The following is a 20,721-nucleotide window of genomic DNA, read 5'->3' as shown; positions in this document are numbered from 1 at the left end:
CAGCATTGTACGGCGGTTGCAATGGACGTGGACATATTGCCCTGCAAACCTTATGTTGTATTCTCTCTGCTGGGGTAGGAAAATATAAATCCGTGAAATGGCGTGCGAGTCTTGCTCGGCTTGTTTGAGTTGAAGCGGAAGAGATATGATGCTCGAAGGCAAATGCAATCATATCTTGAGACTGGGTGAGGTCGGGAATACCAGATAAATGTGAAACTTCCATCTATAAAAACAATTTCTTTGATTAAAATTTCTCCATTAAAGAAGCTTACGGAATGAAAATACATTATGAAAATGCTGTTTCTGAATTCTTATTACCAATTTCAGATAAGAATTTAATTATCTTTATTAGCTTTCAAAACCTGCTCTGATACCAACTGTGAGATCCCAATCTCCACCACGCAATAGATTCGGGTACTAGCAACGGAAGTAGCACATCGTGCGCGGGTAGGGGTCTCACACTCGGGGCCTCGCCCACAGATATCCGGACAAGAGACTAATCCGTCGGTTTGTCCAAAATCAAAATCGAAAAAACTCCCTTTACCCGGAAAGCATGGGCGATTCCACCAGGATAACTCTTTACTCTAACGTAGTCAAGATCATTACGGATCAACTGATCTGACTGCACCTTTAACGGTACTTGGTCAATTCAAGGAAGAAACTTGCACTTGGATCATTGGGATCAACTCTTTTTTCCCCATCAAGAGGCACAGCCGTTGATTCCTATCCATAGAACAATTTCTATCCGGGATTTACTTCATCTATCGTAATAATAGAAATTAAAATCTCGATTTACGGATCCATCAGTCCAGCCTAACCCCATTCAGTCCCATGGGTTAGCCAACCGCCCAACCACTGTAGTGATGGGATCCAATTAATAATTTGGTTAGGTTTTGTCCCGGGTACCAAGGAAAAGAGTTCCAAGGCCCCCTACTCGGAAGTTAATACAAACATAAAACTAGTCATACCACTTACACACCCAATATGAAATTGCCTTTTTCTTAGCATTAACTAGCTTTAAAACAATCCTTTAATAAAACCATTATGTCACTGATGACAATCCTCAAAGTCTCTGGTTGAATCCTTATTTCCAGTCATTCTTTCATCGGTGTACTTATGGCATCATTGGCAACCAGAACGCTCACCACCTGTTATCTCAGGGGCCTTTTCCATAGTTCCTAGCTCATAGTTACCGGCAATATATTCATATAATAGAATGGAATCTGCGTGGAAGATCAGCAAGATCAACCCACAGATCCATATAAAAGAGCCATGGACTCATCTGTTGAGGACCAGCAAGGTCAATCAACCAGATCCATGCCCGGTTTCAGAAAACAACTCTTACTCCTTGTTCCAATATCTTCCACGATGCACGTGTGGGTATCTTCGGCGACCCAGAGCCCGAGCACCGTATGGTCAGCACCCTCTAGGATCCTTCGCAGGTGACCTAGCGCTTCACTCATAGGCCGCTTCCTTGGTCCCTCATCCACCGTACCGGAAGCTCACCATTTAAATCGAACCGAGGCTGGTCAAGACCTCGATCGACCTTGCTACGCGAGACGTCCTCCATTGACTCTCCGTCAGCAGTTGCAACTTTATCAGTTCAGTCTTCATGACCTTAATCCTCAAGACGGTCAAAATGCTTCTCCAGCATTCTTGACATAAAACAGTCATTTACAAACAGTCACAAAATACAGTTTCTATAACGAACTCTTGTCTTTCCATATTATCCACTCTCGGACCACATTACTTATTCCATATTCCATTCAGTGTGTACTCGTTCTCATCCATTCACTCATATAGACTACATTATCTCACATACATCTTCATATTCATTATTCTACATACATATCCATGTTCGTACGTCCACTTCATACATCCAATTTCACATTCATACATACGCATCTACATGCATACATCCATATCTACATTCATACATCCATACCTCCATTTCCACATCCACACATCCACATTCATATTCATACATCCACATTCACATGCATACATCCATTTTCACATCCTCATTCATACATCCACATTCACATACATACATCCACATCCGTATCTACATCCATACATCCACATCCACCTCTTCATTCACATTCATATCCATACATCCACATCTACATACATACATCCACATCTACATACATACATCCATACATCCACAACTACATACATACATCCATTTTCACATCCTCATTCATACATACACATCCACATATATACATACACATCCGTATCTACATCCATACATCCACATCCATATCAACATTCACATTCATACATATACATCTACATGTATACATCCACATCACATTCATACAACCATATTACATCCATTCTCGTCCTAACACATCCCATATACATCTTAACACATACTAACTCATCTTAACATATTCTATCACATCTCATACACATCTTATCACATCTTTTTTTACATCTCATACACCTCTTATCACATCCTATCACTTTCCATACGCATCTTATTAAATCTTATCACATCTCATACACATCTTATCACATCTTTTTACATCTCATACACCTCTTATCACATCCTATCACTTTTCATACGCATCTTATCAATTCTTATCACATCTCATACACCTCGTATCACATCTTATCACATTTCATATCTTTAAAAAAAAAAGAGAATTCTTATATTTAAAATAAGATTTCTCTACACATTTATTTATACATAAATTCCATTTAAGGAGACTAACACTTTCGAATTTAAAATCAATCTTTTATGCATCTTCTTATGCATAAATTCAATTTGGTAGGAAATTACACTTTTAGAATAAAAGAATTTCTCTTATGCATCTAATTTATGCATAAAATCCATTTATGAGAAAAATCACACTTTTAGTATAAAAAGAATATCTTTTATGTATACCTATATGCATGAAATCCAATATGATAAAAGAAACACTTTTGATATAAAAATTTTTCTTTTATGCATACTTCTATACATGAAAATTAAAAATGATAAAAGTAACACTTTTGATATAAAAAATTTTTCTTTATGCATACTTCTATGCATGAAAATTAAAAATGATAAAAGTAACACTTTTGATATAAAAAATTTTCCTTATGCATACTTCTATGCATGAAAATTAAAAATGATAAAAGTAACACTTTTGATATAAAAAATTTTCCTTTATGCATACTTCTATGCATGAAAATTAAAAATGATAAAAGTAACACTTTTGATATAAAAATTTTTCCTTTATGCATACTTCTATGCATGAAAATTAAAAATGATAAAAGTAACACTTTTGATATAAAAAAATTTCCTTTATGCATACTTCTATGCATGAAAATTAAAAATGATAAAAGTAACACTTTTGATATAAATTTTTTTTTCTTTATGCATACTTCTATGCATGAAAATTAAAAATGATAAAAGTAACACTTTTGATATAAAAAAATTTCCTTTATGCATACTTCTATGCATGAAAATTAAAAATGATAAAAGTAACACTTTTGATATAAAAATTATCCTTTATGCATACTTCTATGCATGAAAATTAAAATTTGATAAAAGTAACACTTTTATGTTAAAATAATAATCTTTTATGCATACCTCTATGCATGAAAATCAATGATGCATAATATAAAAATCAATTTCTCTATGATTACAATGAATATCTTTCAATTAATCTAGGATGATAATTCCTAGAATATGGTAGGAAGTCCTCTTTTTATGCTTTGAATGAAATTATTTTATGCATAATTTTTATAAAAATTTTGCCATAGCTCCGCTGCTATGACTGATAAATCTCAATTTTTCTAAGGGATAAAGCTTATCATTAAGGAAATAATTAAAATGATCTCTAATTGGATCATTAATCCATAATGGATTGAATCATCAATATACATAAACTAAAAGCATAGAAAAAAGCCATTAATTTGGCCTCAAGCATAGCTTAATCTTGGGTTAAGGAAAAGCTTTATGAAAAGCTTGATTTGGATTGAGAATGGGTCATGAGTATGACCATTTCTTGAGTGAGAGAGAGAAATTACATAAAAACCATTAGAATTTAAACATAAATGAAAGTTAACTTCAATAGCATTTATTAAATTATGTAACTCTTCACTACTATTCACCAATTAACTTCAATAGCATTTAAAAAACCATACCAATTAAGCTTCTCAAGCTTGAGAGGGGTTGAGAAGAGAGAAACATTGAGAAATTATAGAAAAGATCAATATTCACTAATTACCTTACAAATTGCTTGATTCTTTGTTCACGGTAGAGGCCCCCATTCAATCAATTGGTTAAGTATGTTGATGGAGCCACTAATTGGGATTGAAGAAAGAGGGAAGCTCCAAAAACTAGTGAATTATTAAATGAATTCACAGTTCTTGGCTTAGGTGGAGTAGAGTAACGATGCATAAACACTATATATTTTTCAACAAGGGGGAGGCTTCTATTTATAGGAAAAATTGAGCTTCTAACCAAACAAACTGATTCTAGAATTTTCCAAATCAGTTTGGTCAATTTTTGACCATTTTTAGGTCAGTTAAGCTAACTTTTTGGAACTAGACTTGAATTAGGAGAGAGGAGAGATGAAATATCTCAATTTTTATGAGTTTAAAACTCATTCAAGCATGTGAAATATGCACCTCCTTTAAAGAACTCCCCTTCCTTACATATGTGTCATAATGGAATCATTTTAATATTGCTCATAGTTTTTTTTACTAATAAACCTTGTACATTTTCAACTCTTCATCTTATGTGAAATATGCACCTCCTTTAAAGAACTCCCCTTCCTTACATATGTGTCATAATGGAATCATTTTAATATTGCTCATAGTTTTTTTTACTAATAAACCTTGTACATTTTCAACTCTTCATCTTATGTGAGCATTTACTCATTTTTGGATACCCAAAATATCTCATATTTTTAATATTGCTCATAGTTTTTTACTAATAAACCTTGTACATTTTCAACTCTTCATCTTATGTGAGCATTTACTCATTTTTGGGTATCTTCTTTTACAAATTGGATTTATCTCCTCCCTACACATGGATTGATGCTATTGGCCCATAGGAACCTTAATTGGACCATAATCCAAAAATTTCTGAAAATCTAGACCCTTAGGCTAAGGTCCTTTATACCCATTTCCAATTAATTCCAATTGCACATTGGAAAGTTCTTTTTGAATTTCTGTTTCAGGGGAACTTATTTTAATAAGATGAGATAATTTTCTATCCAAAAATATTAAAAATTTGAATATTCTCTCTCTAGAATATTTTCTCTCTCTAGGTTAAAACAGTTAGAAACAAGTCTTTTATATTTCTGAAGAGGGATTGATTATTACAGGGAAAGATGCTGGACATTTTGAGAGGCTGGGGAGGAATCTTACATTCATCAAAGTCTAGTAAACCTGTACTCCGAACCGAGATGGATGTATCAAAAGACTTATACTCCTTGCCAAGACCACGCAAGGTAATATCTACCAAATCATCATCAGGCATGGGGGCATTGATTGTTGCCAATGCATCTGCATACTTCTTTATCTCTTGTACATAATCATGGATACTCCTTCTATTTCGTTTCACATTATGAATCTGTTGTCGCAAAAACTGAGACTTGCGATTACTAGTGTCTGTATCAAACAGCTTTACCAATGTATCCCATGCATCCTTGGGATTCTTAGCATCATGTATATGTATGAGTATAGCATCCGAAATACATATAGATAGATAATGCAAAACTTTGTATGCTCTTTCTAACTATTGCTTGTGAGCTATAACCTATTGCTGTGTAGGTTGTGTCGGGGTAGTTTCGGCTCTAGCTCAGCACCTATAATAAGATTCCGAAAACCTTTTCCCTTCAGAAATATTTTGACCCTGTACTTCCATGCCTCGAAGTTCTTCCTATCCGAATTTTCACCCACAATTTGTACTGGGTTGTCTGACATATTTGCTCAATGCAAATGTACGTTCCTCATACGTCCAAATTTGTAAACAAGCCTTCCTTAGCTCAACCACACTCTAATAAGTATTGCAAATACTCCAAAGTACTCAACAAGCTTCAATTTTGATGTAGAAAATCAAACTGTATGCATCCAAAATAAACTAGCATACGCGGTCCAAGATACCCTGTTTTGGTGCGCTTTCCAAGGCTCCAAATTGCAATGAAGTGGTTCAATAAAGTGTGGATAACTTGCATTGACACCTAAAAAAGCTCAACACCAACCAAGGTGCGTACATACCAATTTTGTCAAACCCCCTTCTCTGGTTGGTGTTTCATATCAACACCAACCAAGGTGCGTACATACCAATTTTGTCAAACCTCCTTCTCTGTTTGGAGAAAAACCTGAAAAACCAATAAAACCAGTAGTAGAATTGCTCTAATTTCTTCAATGCTTATCCAAATTGAGAGACCAAGCATTCATTAGCTTAGCAATGATGTCCACTAACTCCATGTAAAAGGAATTAGACCAATTGTTTAAGATGAGAGAGTAATTAGTCGATTAATCACACTCTATTTCACTAATGAGAGTAGACAGCCTGTTTAATCAGCTCATTTCCATCTCCATATATCATAATTGCTCAAACCAATCATGTAGCAACCTCCTTGAGTTTGTGTATTACCCAATTGCTAAGCCAATTTTGGATTTAATCAACCACACAAGTGGAATTTGGCCTCCACTTATCGAAAAATACTCTGTTTTGCTGTAGATCTTTGCCGCCTGCTCCTGAGGTAAATTGGACTGATTATAGTGATAATTGATAGCATATATGTTTTCCTAACACACCAAGGCAAGTGTACAATCCATCAATTGTATGATTTTTGCAAAAAAATTACTCTAATTTCATCCACACCAAGTGACTCTTTTTCTCTATTTTGTGAGAGCTTCAAAACCAATATTTTTCAATCACTTAAATGCATCATATTTGCTCCAAATTTAGTGTAGGGCTTGCACATGAGTTGCCAATACATTCAACCTTGTCACATACATGTTTCTTTGCCAGATTGCATCTATTTTTACCATACATCACCGCTTCCAAGCTCCAATGGCAAAAAACCAGAATTTTCTTTTGCTTTGGGCAAGCCTAATTTGCTTTGTTTGTGCTTGAATCACCTGCAATCCGCTCAAGGGTGTTTAGTAGTCCTTACCTGGTAGGCCAAGCTCTCAGATCTGATAAAAATCGGTGTGCTCCAAGCTTCACAGCATCAATGGCAAGCTTCACAGCTTTTCTTCACAGCTTCTTCTCCCTCTTCTCTCACTCACTCATAAACCCTAATAGAGAGCACCAAGCTCTGATACCATGATGAAAAACAGGTAGAGGGAGAGGAGACACACACACAGGAGCAAACCCTAATGTATATTGCAAACCCTAACCATAGAGGGAAGCCATCTCCCTTCTCACACAATGCATAAAGCCATAATCCATAATACACAAGACACACTGTGTTGTGTCCACACACTACTAACCCTAGCTAATGTCCACACACTATGACGAGCTGGACGCGGACATTTATGTCTCTCACATGTTCCTACCTAACATGCCAGCACATAGCACAGCTAGCACACACTGACATCAAACTTGAATCTCAACACTACTTTCCACACTCTCAGGAACACTCTCACGACTACTTTCATACCTTTTTAAGAAGAGGAAGAAGGGAGCTAATGTTTTTTTTGAAAACCCTAACGGTTTCTACCTTCCACACTCTCCTACTTTCCTACATTTTCTCAAAACCCTTATGGTGTTAACCTTTCCACACTCTACACATCCTTCCACACTCTATACATCCTTCTATTTTTGTTTGAAACCCCCCTCTCCTCTTTCCTTTTCATACCTTGGTATTCACAAACTTGGAGTTTTTCTATGGGGTGTTCACATGCCCACAATGATTCTGAGGTTATATGGGCATTATCTTAGATTGGGGTTTGTTTGCATGGGAGTGCATGGTTTTTGAGCTATTGGAGCTTGTTCACATGCACTTGTGCATGGTTAGTCCTTGTTCTTATGCTTTGAGCACTGTGGGTTGTATTCACACGTGGTTATAGGCTACTACTTCTACCCTTCATCGTCACATGACACGTCATTGACATCACTTTGACACCATTTTAGATTCAGATCATGGGAGGAGATGTTCTCATACACTATTAAAATGGTCCTATGCTCAATATATCCTTGGTATCTTGGGGCACATACCTTTTACCACATTCACGCATACCATTGGCACTTCTAGGCTTAGAAATCTAGACCCTCATTCATCACTAATTTCATGCTATGATGAGGTTGCATACTCATGCCATGGGTGGATGTTCAAGGGTTTGGTTTCTAGCCACTTGAGGCATTTTTTAATGAGGTGGATGTATGTGCGAGATGGTACATGTGTTTCACCTATGGTAAATTCATCGACTGCTTGGTTACTGTGAGATCCTTGTCCCCACCATCCAACGGATTCGGGGGTGCTAGTAGCGGAAGTAGCACATCTTGCGCAAGGCAAGGTCCCACACTCGGGGCCTCGCCCACGGATATCCGGACAAGTGACTAATTCCTCGATTCTTCTAAACCGAACTTGAAAAAACTTCTCTTGCCCGAAAAGCACGGGCGTTTCCACCAGGATAACTTTTCCCTAACGTAGTCAAAAGCCTTAATTAATTGAACTGATCTGACCGAACTTGTAAGTTCCATAGTGAGATCAAGGGACAGATTGCACTTGGATCATAGAGACCAACGCTTTTTTCCTCATCGAGAGGCACAGCCGTTGATTCTTTTTCCATAGAACAATTTTTGTCCGGGATTTACTTCATCTATCAAACTAAACAAAAATTGAGTCTCGATTTACGGATCCATCAGTCCATCCTAACCCCATCCAGTCCCATGGGTTAGCCAACCACCCAACCACTGTAGTGATGGGATCCAATTTAGAATTTGGTTAGGTTTAGTCCTGGGTACTAGGGAAAAGAGTTCCCAGACCCCCTAGCCGGATGTTCATGCAAATATAAACTAGTCACACCACTTACACACCCAATATGAAATTGCCTTTTTCTCAGCATTAGCTATCCTTAAAACAATCCTTTAATGAAACCAGTGTGTCACTGATCACAATCCTCAAAATATCTGGTTTATTCCTTATTTCCAATCAATCCTTCATTGGAGTATCTATGGCATCATTGGCAACTAGAACGCTCACCACCTATCCACTCAGGGGCCTTTTCAATAGTTCCTAGACCATAATACCTGGTAATATAATCACTTATAAAAATCAAGATGGAATCTCCGTTGAAGATCAACAAGATCAACCAACAGATCCATATAAAAGAGCCATGGACTCATCCGTTGAGGACCAGCAAGGTCAATCAACCAGATCCATGCCCGGTTTCAGAAAACAACTCTTACTCCTTGTTCCAATATCTTCCACGACCCACATGTGGGTATCTTCGGCGACCCAGAGCCCGAGCACCGTATGGTCAGCACCCTCTAGGATCCTTCGTAGGTCACCTAGCGCTTCACTCATAGGCTGCTTCCTTGGTCCCTCATCCACCGTACCGGGAAGCTCACCATTTAAATCGAACCGAGGTTAGTTAAGACCTCGGCTAACCTTGCTATGCGAGACGTCCTCCATTGACTCTCCGTCTCAGTATAGTTGTAACTTTATCAGTTAGATCTCCACGACCTTAATCACAAGATGGTCAAAATGCTTCCCCAGCATTCTTGACATAAAACAGTCATTTACAAACAGGTCACAAATACAGTTTCTATATTAAACTCTCGTCTCCACATTAATCCATATTATTTAATCCAATTCTAATTCATATGTGTATCCATTCTTGACCAGATACATCATTTTCTATCCCATCACATAGGATTCATTCACTTCACATAACATCCATTCCTACCTTTCTTAATTTACATTATGTCTCCTCACATCCATTTCTCATTATATCTCATTCGTTCAGATCTTATATTATTCATTCACATTCTAATTCACATGACATCTCATCTCATCGATTCGCTCATATCGACTTCATATCCATTCACATTCATATTTGCATTCATTATTCCACACACACATCCACATTTGTACATCCACATTCACATCTACATTTATACATCCATTTTCACATCCACATTCATACATCCACATCCAAATCCACATTCATACATCCACTTTCACATCCACATCTACATTCATACATCCACATTCACATTCACATCCATTCATCCATATCCACATTCCATATCCTCATTCACATTCACATACATCCACATCCACATTCCATATCTACATCCATATCCCCATTCACACATCCACATTCATATTCACATACATCCACATTCACATTCCATATCTACATCCATATCCCCATTCACACATCCACATTCACATTCACATACATCCACATTCACATTCACATTCACATCCAGACATCCATATCCACATTCCACATCCTTATTCACATTTACATACATCCACATCCACATTCCATTCACATCCAGACATCCATATCCACATTCCACATCCTTATTCACATTTACATACATCCACATCCACATTCCATATCTACATCCATATCGACATTCACACATCTATATTCATATGAACATAGAGTTTGAGGTGTGAATTTTTAAATTTTGTGGATGTCAAAGTGATTCTATGGTTTATGGGATTAGGGCATTCACTTTTGGATGCATTCCTTGTCATACGCCATGGTTTTGGTGTATTACCTTTAGATGGAGGAAATACTCTTGTACATGGTATATTACATTTATGTTTTGGAGATTGATGGATATATCGGTATGCTTTTCTTTTGACCGTGGTATATGTGGTAACCAAGTTGTGTGAGTTGAAAATTATAGTAGTTATCCTTTTGATCTGGGTAGCTACTTGTGCTTGAGGAGGCTTAATCGTTATCCTTTTGATCTGGGTAGCTACTTGTGCTTGAGGAGACTTAATCGTTGGTCTCTTGGTTTGCCTTGTGATCCGGGAGATCAAAGCTTTTGGTAGGTAATCCTTTGGCTACCTTTGTGGACTCAATTGGTACATAAAAACAATGATTATGGCTTGCTAGACTTCCTAAAAATCACTGTTTGGACAGCCCCATACCTTTTGGTTTTGGGATGCAAAATGTGTGGAAGCTTCATGAAGTGCATATACCATTATGGAGTACATGATATGGCTTGATTTAAGAGCATTGCGGGCAGTTTACAGCCATACATATGTCTTTTGGCTCCAACATACATGGCTCATGCATGAGCATGCTACTTGACATGAGTCCTTGATGGTATACTTCACCCATGCAAGCTTACATGTATACCTAAGGTTTCGAGGACGAGACCTCTTGGGTGGGGATGGTTTGTAACAAAGTAAAAAGGGGACTCAAGTTAATTAGGCCCAAGGCTAAGGGATGAAGGGGATATAAAAGGGGCTGAGGGTTAGGACTATAGGCTTGGGCATGCCCACAGACATTAATAAGTGAAGTGTGAAAGGGTGGCCTAGTATATAAGTGAATATGGGCCAATGTCATAAGAAACTTTTGGATGATCATGAATACAAAAGTCACTTACTTTCTCTTCTTGCTCTAAACCTAGGCTAATCATCTTAATCTAGGCTAATCCAATGATAATTAAGCTAAATGTAGATTATTCTAGTTGCCTTATTCTTTCACTACTTTTAAGTTACATTGTAAATCTTGTAATCATGAGTTTACTAGTGGTGTAACTCATATTAACATAAGTTTGGTAGCTTAGTAGGACATAAATATATATTTTCAAGAGTGTGTTAAAAAATTTATATCTTGTGAATGGGAGCTATATTTTAGCATTTGTCTTCTAAGGCATGTCTTCATAAATGTGGCAAACCTTAGAAAATTATTAAAAGGATAAAAATAACCTTAATTATAATTTATAAATCACCATAAGTAGAGGTATAGCTAGCATTATAATCTAAATAGGTCTACGAATTTACAAATGAGGGTTCTAAATGCAAAGAAAAATGGATCTCGACTCATTATAAATTTTCTTCTAAATCTTACATGGTATTTTAGAGGTGAGAGAGAGAATTTCCATGTGACAAAAGAAATTATTGCATTAATAATGAATTCAACTAAATTTACTTCAAAATCTTAGAATCTCTTTTTAGTTGTTTAGTCTTTGATACCTAAAATAATATAATAATATTTTGAGCTTATATGGTGATTTACTTTAGTTATACTAGTAAATCAATGTCTCTACTAAAGTAATCAGTCAAGAATACATCGCTAAAAATTTTAATTTAGCGAGAAAACAAGGTTATAATCTCAACTTTCAAAACTACATTGATAGCAAAACTGTGTATATGAGCCCTTGCTTATATTTGGATTATCTAGTGAGAAACTTATGAAAATAGTATTTATTATTATATAAAATGACTAAATATTCCACTTCATTCCTTATGAGATGTTTAAAAATGTGTGAAGTAGTCTCTTATTCTATATGAATGTGGTTCAAATTTGTAAACTTTCATCATTAGGAATTTTTTGGACCCAAAGAGGGCCTCTTGGATTAACTTTTGATTAGGAATGGACGAATAGGAAGAGGGCTGGGTACACATTTTTGACTTCTTTGACCCTAGGGGGCCTAGGCTTTGGTTTGCTAATGGGGCCTAATTACTACTCTTGTCCCCCTACCTCTTGGGCCCAAACTTAGAGGTCCCCCCACCTAGAATTGTGCAGATGAAAAACCCTAAAAATTAAAAAATTTTAATTTTTTCCAAAAGTGTGTTTTCCCTCTCAAACTTCCCCCCAACATACTCTAGGTTTGGAAAGCTTATTTTGAACCTCTTTCTTCCTCTTCTAAGCAAACTCCATACCTCTCAATCTCTCCCTCCTTGTCAAGCTCCCTCTCCCTCTTTCTTCCTTTTCTAAGCTCTCCATTGCTGCAGAAACTCCATCTCTCTCAAGCTCTCCCTCCTTCTCAAGCTCCCTCTCTCTCTCTCTCTCTCTCTCTCTCTCTCTCTCTCTCTCTCTCTCTCTCTCAAGCTCCCTCCCTCTCCATTGCTGCAGAAACTCTATCCCTCTTTAGTTTACTCTAGGTTGAGGAAGCCTATTCTCAAACTCTAACCCTCTTTTAAGCTTTCCACCATTGCAGCACTGAAAACCTTGAACGTTCTCTCCTCTCCACTCTTCTGTTGTTGTAAAACAAGCTTTTCTTTTCCCTTCTTCTCTTTTCTTACCACCATGGCCTCTTCCAGTAATGTGAGAAGACCTAGGGAGAAGGTGGAAGAGCTTGTGCTGCATAACACAAGAGATGAGAATGGAGTTTGGGCTCCAACAAGATTCAGGGTTGGGGCTTGGGTCTACATGTAGCCACGCTCTAAGGGACCACATCGAGTGCGTCAACTGGGGAATATGCTACATCATTGGGAAGGGGTGGCTACAAGGCTTCAAGCATACTAAGAAGGAAGGACTGGTTGCCATAGTGCAACATGTGTATACCCTTAGAGACCTATACATTCAAGGCCAACGACCAAGGTTTCCTTCAAATTGTCAGTGTAACATAAACACAGCTCTAACAACATGCGAATATTGGATTTTTTGTTTCAAATTTTCTTATGATTCTCCATTTTCTTATGTCTCTTCGCAGATATGTTTCCCTCTAATTATGTTGAGGTACAACCACTCCAAAGCCTCACTGGAGTTTTCTACGCTATGCATGCATCCATTGGAGAGGCAATGTTTGTATCTCAAAGTCCAAGTGATCTTGTGCAGAACAATATCTTTTTCTTTTCTCACTCATATTTTGTAGATAGAAAACCAGGTTTATTTGGCAAGCTAGAAGAGATCCCAACCCCCTCTTAACAATCCCCGAATGGCCCAAACCTGATGCTTGGACCATATTATGCTTAAAGTTTGAGATGGTAAGTGATATCAAGACATCACTCAAGTTTTCAAAGGCATCTAGGTTAGTAAATTGGTTTTGTCCTTTACATGTTTTTGTGCACATGTTCAATTCCATGCCAATGCACCAAACAAAAATAATGTATATTTGTAAGGAGGTACGGTCTGACCTCATTCAAGGATTACTAGGAGAGGGTTGGGAGGTTAATGAGGGGTCACATCAAGGTGATGTGTACAAGTGCAATGTAGTAGATTCTATAGTGTCTTTCAGGTTCTTTTTTGTACATGCGTTTGCACTACCAAAGATGGATGCAAAAGCACGGGACATGGATCCCACTTCAAGCCTCAGAAGAAGAAATTATGTCTATTGAGGTAGCTGTAATGATGCAAAATGGATGGATTGAGCGAGTGGCAGCAAGCAAGCATTGGAGCCTCAGAAGAAGAAATTATGCCTATTGAGGTAGCTGTAATGATGCAAAATGGATGGATTGAGCGAGTGGCAGCAAGCAAGCATTGGAGCCTAACAAACCTGTGTCAACACTTTAGCATCATGGGCTTTGACAATGTGGAAGAGTCAAGTTTTAAGTTGATGAGAAGAAAGGTATATCTGATTCCACTGCATGTCTAGAGTTAACCCTTACACTTTCTGGTTATTGTACCACTTTCTATATTTTTACAGATTGGGAAGCGTAAAGAGGGAACAACCATGGTCTCATAATCATGGCAAATGGGGGACCTTGAATTTTCAGCAGAGCAGCAAGGTGCATAGCCCCACCAACACATAGTAGGCATGTGGAAGAGCTTGAAGATGAACTGAGTATATGGGATAATAGCCTTTGTTTTGATGCACGTGAGGGGCAAGAGTTTCAGAATCGAGGTGAAGGCAATGACAAGCTTTCAAGTCAACAAGGAGATGGAGATCAACATGAAGTAAATGTCACAAGAGGGGTAAAAAATGAAGACATTATAACAATTTTAGATTGGATGACATGCTTGTAATTTTGTAGCAGGCTCTTTTTTAACCAATCTTTATTTAATTGAAATCTTAGTATTTTTGCAAACTGTAACTTTTTTGTCTAGCGGTCTAGTGTGAAAAGGCCAAACTTTAAATTTTAACTATAAATAGCCTAAGGTGCCTTCTTTCTCATTTTCAGGCGATAGAAACCAAGCACGAGCTCACACTATCTGTTTGCATTCATATGGTTACCCACTTTGACAATTTCTGTGTGTTCCTCTCCACCACCCCGTGGGCGGGCAGCAAGAGCGAGCTCTTTGTCATGTTCTCTTGTGAAGTCGACTTTGAAAAGTCGCTCGCCCTTGCGTCCCAACATTATGAGACGTAGATTGCATACATGGAGCAATACTTGGCTCCCCACTCCATCTCCTTTCCCCATTGCCCCAATGATCGATGGGTGCCTATTGAGCTGCTTAAGTACATTCAACAATATGCCCGCCCCTACATCGAGCGCCTTTGAACACTTCATCGACATCTGCATCCCCGCACGAGCTTACTATACCTTCATTAAAAAAGCAGGAGGTGAAGAGGTTGGGGAAGGGCAATTTGCGAAGTAGGTTCCTCTCGTGGCTCGCCACTTTTGCGTTCTCGAATGAGGAGGTACACTGCAGTTGGCAGGGTATTTGAGGGATGACAAGGAAGTGAAGGCAGTAGGAAACGAGTGCTAGTGTAGAAGAGCAACTTGCATCAGAGCATTTTCCAGAGGGTGCACAATTTGCAGGCTGAACAGCCAAGGTGCTCCAGAGCATGAGATCAATCTCTTGGGCACCATTGTGGTGGAAGGTGAAGAATACTTATTTCTTCATGACCTTGAAAAGACAGCTGGCTTGAGAATGGATGAGTGCTTGGGCATTATATGCACGCGATGTGAGGTGGACCTTGATACGTCCAACCTCGGTCCTCACCTAGATAGTGCTATATTACCCCTTGGAGAATCTATTGCTTTGGTCAAGGAAACTGTGGTTGAGATCATGGAGCAAGCCCTAGTTCCAGAGGAGGAATTCACAACCTTACAAGACAAGCTAGAGGCTGAAAAGGATACCCTTGCTGCTGCCAGAGTAATGGAGGAGACCAAAGCACCAAAAAAGGATGAGGCTAAGTCCTCGATTGACCTCTCCGCCCCCACGAGCACTTTGGCAAAAGAAGACATTGAGCAAGAGGTAATAATCAACCTTTTACAACCTAGAAACATTTGTAATTATGTATAGGAAAATATTTTGATTTTTCCTTTGATTGCAGAGGGTGGTTGAAATTGACGCATTTGCTGGGAGAGGCGGCGGCGGCACCAGAGACCAGGCCAAGGTGGTCCATGGACATGATGCTGCATTGGCACACTATCTTGGTCGACTTCTTGTTGGATGGCATCGCCATTATCCACAAGGACTACACCCTCAATCTGCCTTCACTCTCTTCTTTTTGGAAGCCCTCTCTAAGGTGCTCTGTGTAGCCTCTATGGCACAGAGCACCAAATGTATAGTTCTGATTAAAAAATCCCTTACCTTTGATGTTTTTGGTTCTGGATTTAGGGGTGAGCTTCTTGCTCGTATAGGTATAGCCAAAAGCATACGCATAGAGGATCCTCAAGAAATAGCCCAATCCCTCCTTGAGCACACTCTGCCCAATAACAAGAGAAGGAAGCTCAATATTGTAAGAAAGCTTTTGTAAAGATGATGTATAATTTCTTATTATGAATACAATACAATTTTTACAAACTTATTTTCATCAAGTATATCATTGTTTTTTCTAGTTTGTACCATTAATGTTTTTGTGAATGCATCAAAAATGACCCTGGGAGCCTGGGGGAGTAGTGCAAGAACAGTGCAAATTTTGAGCCTGCATTGCTATTGTAGAGCCTAAATTCGCACTATTTTGGCACAGCTTTCCCAGCCCTTCAGGAGCAATTCTGATGCATTGGATGATAAATAATGTATTTTTATTGTTTTTCTACCTCAAAATGTAAAAAAATAAAAAAAAATTCACTTTTTGGGGTCCACCTAAATACGAGAATGTTTTGCTGATGTGTGGAAGGGAGATATGGTGGGAGTTAATGAGAAAAGAGATTTCAAACTGGACAAGAAAGATTCAATTTATAGAGAGTGAAGATAAAAATTTCAAAAAGTAGAGAGAAAGTATGAGAAAAGTCAAAAAGTAAGAGAGAGAGTATGAGAATATTCTCTTTAAAAAGTGAAACTAGGGGGTATGGCTGATGTGGCAAGGCAAAAAATAAGGGTCATCATAGCCTTTGTCTCCCTTAAGCCCAGCTTTTTAAGCTCTAATACCTTAAAATTAGGAATCCTTAGGAGGCCCTTTTTGGGTCCAAAAAATTCCTAATGTAGAAAACAAAGTGTCTAAAATAATAGATGTATTTATGATTAGCTCTTATACAGAATGCATCATCAAAGCATAACATTGTATAGAACATGTGTAAAAGATTTGGTCCTACTCTATGATTGTTTGATTAGCTATAAAACTCTACAAAGTTTTTTTTTGAGACAAAGAAATATCTTAGAATTTTCATTAAGACCTTGATTTTAGAGATTAAATTCATTTTTAGGCCTAAGATGGATTATATTACACCGTATATATTTTTGTGAAGCAATTCACACCAAAAAACTTTATAAAATAATGAGAAAATTTCTAATTAAAGTCTTTTATCCAAAAATAGTCCAAATAGCTCTGCATTATGACTGTAATTTGGTCTATGAGTTCTTATGAAATTGAAAAGCCTAGAGGTAACCAATGTGATCCCAAAAAATCCCAATTTTCTTTCACTATATACTTGATGATATGAAAAAATGAAACATTTGATTTTCACTATCCATATGTTCTAAATAATTCCATAAAGTTGGTCAGTAATGAGGACATAAATATATCCACGAACACTTTTCTTTCCTACCAACAAACTAGTGTTAAAGAACATTTATATAGCATTGGTATAAATGTAGATAAATTTCAAAATCCACAACTTGATGTTAAATAAAATTTAATATTCTTGGATGATTTTCTTGTAAATAATAAATGTATGTTAAATGTCATGAGTTTACTAGTGGTGCAACTCATATTAAAGAACATTTCTATGGCATTGGTGTAAATGTAGATGGATGTCAAAATCCACCACTTTATGTTAACTTAAATTTTAGATTGTTTGATGGTTTTTTACTTTACATTGTAGATAATAAATATATGTTCAATGCATGCATTTCACTACATAATTACAAAAAAGTGCTACTACTTCTAAGCTACATTGTAATCATGAGTTTACTAGTGGTGTAACTCATATTAAAGAACATTTATGTGGCATTGGTGTAAATGTAGATAGATATCAAAATCCGCCACTTGATATTAAAACATCATTTTTTATCTTTATTAAGGTGCATGAAAATTGTCCCTTTAAAAAAAGTTAAATGTTTCATCTTCTCACAATGTCATCGACAATCACATTGGATCATATTTAGCCTTCTAAACTATGAGGCACATGACTGTCTATTGTAGCCATTCCTAGAGGAGATGAAGAAACCTCACGCATTGGAGAGTGAGTCCCAATAATGTCTTCAAAAGAACAAGAAATTTTAAAACAAAGAGTTTAACAAAACACTCCTTAAAAAATTATAAGACATTCACACGTGTAGAAGAATGCCTTTAAAGTTAAATGATGATAGAAGCTAGACTTTAATAAGGCCTATAAATATGAAAGAATTAAAAGGAAAATCATATCTATAAGATTTGGAAATAATTTGAACTCTCACTATAATATTTTCTACTCACTGAAGGACTTGCAAAATCTTTGAAGGATTGTTTTTTGAGAAAAAAGACGTGTCCTATATTTTAAAAAATAAGCACTCAATTAGTAGCATTCAAAAGTGTTTTGCCGATGTCCTTGGTGTAGATTCCACACATTGCTTAAGATGGATAATGAGCTTCCATATAGAAAGGGCTCAGCTCTAGGTCATGATGCCAAGGTTTTCTCTATGAGGAGGTTGAATAATGACTCTCCTTGTCAATGGGTCACTAGATTAATGATGCCGATGTTTTCTTTGTGAGGAGGTTGAATCATGACTCTTCATGCCACTTGGCACAAGCAAACCGCCCATTTCTATCGGTCAAAATGAGCCACTAGATATGTAGGACCAACAGAATGGCCAACATGAAGCCATATACCATATAGTGGAAAGGTTACCCATGGGAATCCATTGAAAGGTCTCAACTTGATTCCAAGTTGGGGTGGCAGATGTGCAACCCAAAAACCACCCACGACTTGTCCCCAAGGTGGTAGCCTAGTGGATAAGAATTTGGACTTTCTACGGGAGGTCTTGGGTTTAAATTCTCTTGGGGACATACTATAATAAGGGTGCTCGCGTGCAGGTGGGCACATAGGCAGCCATCCACATACCTAAGGCTGTCATCATTTGATCGTCATGGCGCTTGCATCCACCTTCCTCTTCAACAGCAATCCTACGACGGCAACAGTGTGTGCAATGCTTTCCCTTGAAGCTCATACTCTTGATTAGGGATGATGGTTGCCCTTTTTTTGGGTCATCCGTAGGGAGCCTTTTTTTGGTTCATTGTCTTCCATGGGAGAGGAGATCTCTAGTTGGTTTCTTGGGAGCCCAGATATTCATCGCCATGGCCTCGAGTGTTATAGGTGCTACAACTTTGTGTAAAGAGCCTCAGGTATGTATTTCTTTTGTGGACAGCATAGAGCCTTGTGCATGCACAACCTTGGAGAGTAGAGAAGCATATGATGCTTCTCGAATGTGCAGGTCCTTCTCAGCCTATTCTTGAAGTGGGTGCACCGTGGAGCCTGTTGGCCGTGTTTCACTTTGAAAGGGCAACAAATCAGCATGTGGGTGGTAGAATTTATCAAGAAGAAAAAGAAGAGCATGACAAGCTCCTTTATAGGTGCACCAAAGTCCAAGATAACCCGCGGGAAAATGGTACCATGTGGAGGTCCCAAGGGGCACTAAGAGATTGAGGAAGAGAGACATTACTCACAGGTATAGAAAGATCATCAAGAATAGATGATCAAGAAGAGAACAGAGGAAAGAAACACATAAACAAGCTAGTTGTAAATAAGCAGTTGTGTTCATTCATAAGATATCTAAAATGTCGACTACAATGCAAGAGTGGGCTATTTATAGCCATTAGTGATGGTTACTAGTGCGTAGATGTAAATATGCAATTAGATGATGAGGCTTATATGTCAACAGACTCTAGTGCAAACAGTCAATGATTTTTTGCACAATCTGACACGTTAGCATATAGAGGCTAAAATTTAGAATTTCAAATTAGCACCAAAAAGAGGCAACCAGCCTCCAAAAGTCCTCCAAAAGCATACTATGTAGCTAGAGAGGCTCTTTTCTTCAATTGCAGTGCCCTTGACTTTAACTCTCACCCCACGTCCCCTTCCATGAGTTCCTTGATCCACCACACTGCTCTTCACCATCTCACTTTTCTATTCTAGCAAGATGTTCATAAAATAACTTTTTTAGTCCTTAGCAACAAGAACCCCACATATGCTTACAAACATCATGACACGTTTGAATAGATAACTCTTGGGGACCAATAGTATCCCAATATTTATCATAAGCTGATTATTTCAAACAAGTAGTGAAAAATTCTGATGATTATAATGCCTATACCTTGAGTCATTAGGACAATCTCAACATGCTAACTTGTTAAGATGAATCATTAAAAGCATTTTTTGTGTTGACTTTGCTTAGGTGAACATTCTTTATTAATTTAATTTCTTATGTGGAGAGTCTAGATAGTGGGTGCAAGTAGTGAATACTTTTTTTGCACAATTTAATTTCTTGTGTGGAGAGCTTGGACAGTGGGTGCAAGCAATCAATACTTTT

The sequence above is a fragment of the Cibotium barometz genome, chromosome 41, assembly GCF_041138505.1.
Source record: "Cibotium barometz isolate CiBa-2024 chromosome 41, ASM4113850v1, whole genome shotgun sequence".
NCBI classification, from domain to species: Eukaryota; Viridiplantae; Streptophyta; class Polypodiopsida; order Cyatheales; family Cibotiaceae; genus Cibotium; species Cibotium barometz.
The sequence above is the reverse complement of the archived record's forward strand: the minus strand, read 5'-3'. Positions refer to the sequence as shown.